We start from the raw sequence: 3,330 nt of genomic DNA, 5'->3' as shown, positions 1-3,330 counted from the left end.
GATTCTCCAGGTCTGATTCTTCAGGTCTGTTTCTCCAGGTCTGTTTCACTGTCCAGGTCTGTTTCTCCAGGTCTGAGGCCTCTAGTTCTGCGTCCTTACATTTTATTGGATGCGTACACATGTTATTGCAAGTGCAGCGAAATGTTTCTGTTTCTAGCTCCAACAGAGCAGCATACCTAACAATATAATACAATACACACAAATTCAAAGAAATTAAGAAATATCAGAATGAGCAATGTCAGAGACCGAAATACAAATAGGTGTTCTGGATGATCTGGGGCTTCTCAGTCAGGAAGTGGTTCTGTCTCTTACCGTCAGACAGGCCTCTGGGGCCTCTCGGTCAGGAAGTGGTTCTGTCTCTTACCGTCAGACAGGCATCTGGGGCCTCTCAGTCAGGAAGTGGTTCTGTCTCTTACCGTCAGACGGGCCTCTGGGGCCTCTCAGTCAGGAAGTGGTTCTGTCTCTTATCGTCAGACATGGCCTCTGGGGCCTCTCGGTCAGGAAGTGGTTCTGTCTCTTATCGTCAGACATGGCCTCTGGGGCCTCTCGGTCAGGAAGTGGTTCTGTCTCTTATCGTCAGACATGGCCTCTGGGGCCTCTCGGTCAGGAAGTGGTTCTGTCTCTTACCGTCAGATATGGCCTCTGGGGCCTCTCAGTCAGGAAGTGGTTCTGTCTCATACCGTCAGACGGGCCTCTGGGGACTCTCGGTCAGGAAGTGGTTCTGTCTCATACCATCAGACGGGCCTCTGGGGCCTCTCGGTCAGGAAGTGGTTCTGTCTCTTACCGTCAGACGGGCCTCTGGGGCCTCTCGGTCAGGAAGTGGTTCTGTCTCATACCGTCAGACGGGCCTCTGGGGCCTCTCAGTCAGGAAGTGGTTCTGTCTCTTACCATCAGACGGGCCTCTGGGGCCTCTCGGTCAGGAAGTGGTTCTGTCTCTTACCATCAGAAAGGACCTCTAGGGCCTCTCGGTCAGGAAGTGGTTCTGTCTCATACCGTCAGACGGGCCTCTGGGGCCTCTCAGTCAGGAAGTGGTTCTGTCTCTTACCATCAGACGGGCCTCTGGGGCCTCTCGTCAGGAAGTGGTTCTGTCTCTTACCATCAGACGGGCCTCTGGGGCCTCTCAGTCAGGAAGTGGTTCTGTCTCATACCGTCAGACGGGCCTCTGGGGACTCTCGGTCAGGAAGTGGTTCTGTCTCTTACCATCAGACGGGCCTCTGGGGCCTTTCAGTCAGGAAGTGGTTCTGTCTCTTACCATCAGAAAGGACCTCTGGGGCCTCATACAGCTTATCCAGCCGTTCCTGCCGAACGAAAAACAATTGTATAACAATGTGAAAAGGCTTTGGGTCCATGACAACTCCTATATAAATATATTTATTATTATTAAAATATCATCAATTCTGGTTACAAAATCCCAGAAACGTCCCCAAAATTCTCCCAGTTGAAGAATTCCAGATGTGAGGAAACAGTGAATTTGGGGAACGTTTCATTATTTTTGCAACCCTATCCTTAACCCTGTGTTATGGTGAAGTATGGGTTGGTTGAAGGTAGACGTGACTGTTTGAAATCAGTCCAATCACTTTCACATAATCATTTTCCCTCCATTCTTTGTCCCCCGCTCCCCCCTCTCCCGATTTTGTCCAGAGATGTGGGGCAGGGCAAGAGTTTTTCAGTTGAGATCAATTTCTTTCTCCATGCCTTTTCATTGGTCCAGAGGAGAATAAAAGAGATTTACATGGAGCGTTGCAGTGTTTTTGTTTGTTTACACCGCATCTTTTGAAGCAGCAGCCCTCGACCTTTATTAAGGCTCTCCTGAGGAACTCTGGGAAAATTCATGAGCTTGTCCCACCATTTCACTGCATAGTCATCCTAGTTCTAAATGGCAGCCTATTTTCTAAATAGTGCACTATTTTGGACCAGAGACCCATCGGGCTCTGGTCAAAAGTGATGCACTATGTAGGGGCACTTCAGGGCCTTTTGGGGAACCGCAAGAGCAAAGGTAAGTAAAAAGAACTCTACATTCAAAAGGTCACATAGCTGGACTTTAAATCAAACAGCAGTAATGGAGGTTTTACAGAATTTTTCCCCCCCCTGAAGCTTCAATTAGGAAACGTGGGTTAGGTGGGGTTGGAAAACATGTTACGTAACTAAATGTTTACACAACGCTAAATTATGTTAGTTTCCCTCCCTTTCCAGGCTTAACAAATATTCACTTTGAGTTCAAATCACTTATTTTTTTTAAAGAGCACATTTCGACCGTGCATAGGCTTTAGATCAGGGCTTTCCAACCCTGTTACTGGAGAGCAACCATCATTTAGGTTGACACCAGGGCTCTCCAACCTTGTTCCTGGAGAGCTACCGTCCTGTAGGTTTACACCAGGGCTTTCCAACCTTGTTCCTGGAGAGCTAACGTCCTTGTTCCTGGAGAGCTACCGTCCTTTAGGTTTACACCAGGGCTTTCCAACCCTGTTCCTGAGAGCAACCATCATTTAGGTTGACACCAGGGCTCTCCAACCTTGTTCCTGGAGAGCTACCGTCCTTTAGGTTTACACCAGGGCTTTCCAACATTGTTCCTGGAGAGCTACCGTCCTTTAGGTTTATACCAGGGCTCTCCAACCTTGTTCCTGGAGAGCAACCATCCTTTAGGTTTAGCCCAGGGCTTTCCAACCCTGTTCCTGGAGAGCTACCATCCTTTAGGTTTACACCAGCGCTTTCCAACCTTGTTCCTGGAGAGCAACCATCCTTTAGGTTTACACCAGGGCTTTCCAACCTTGTTCCTGGAGAGCTACCATCATTTAGGTTTACACCAGGGCTTTCCAACCGTGTTCCTGGAGAGCTACCGTCCTTTAGGTTTACACCAGGGCTTTCCAACCTTGTTCCTGGAGAGCAACCATCCTTTAGGTTTACACCAGGGCTTTCCAACCTTGTTCCTGGAGAGCAACCATCCTTTAGGTTTACACCAGGGCTTTCCAACCCTGTTCCTGGAGAGCAACCATCCTTTAGGTTTACACCAGGGCTTTCCAACCGTGTTCCTGGAGAGCAACCATCCTTTAGGTTTACACCAGGGCTCTCCAACCCTGTTCCTGGAGAGCTGCCATCCTTTAGGTTTACACCAGGGCTTTCCAAACTTGTTCCTGGAGAGCTGCCATCCTTTAGGTTTACACCAGGGCTTTCCAACCTTGTTCCTGGAGAGCTACCATCCAGGATTTACACCCTGGTGTATGTCCTTTGTGAGCCATCCTTATTCCCAGTCACTCAGGTTGAGACCCAAATGGCACTACATTTCATCAGGTAGTACATAGGGAATAGGGTGCACTACTTTTCACCAGACCC

Source organism: Oncorhynchus nerka, linkage group LG24 (assembly GCF_034236695.1).
Source record: "Oncorhynchus nerka isolate Pitt River linkage group LG24, Oner_Uvic_2.0, whole genome shotgun sequence".
NCBI classification, from domain to species: Eukaryota; Metazoa; Chordata; class Actinopteri; order Salmoniformes; family Salmonidae; genus Oncorhynchus; species Oncorhynchus nerka.
Note: the sequence above shows the minus strand (reverse complement) of the source record.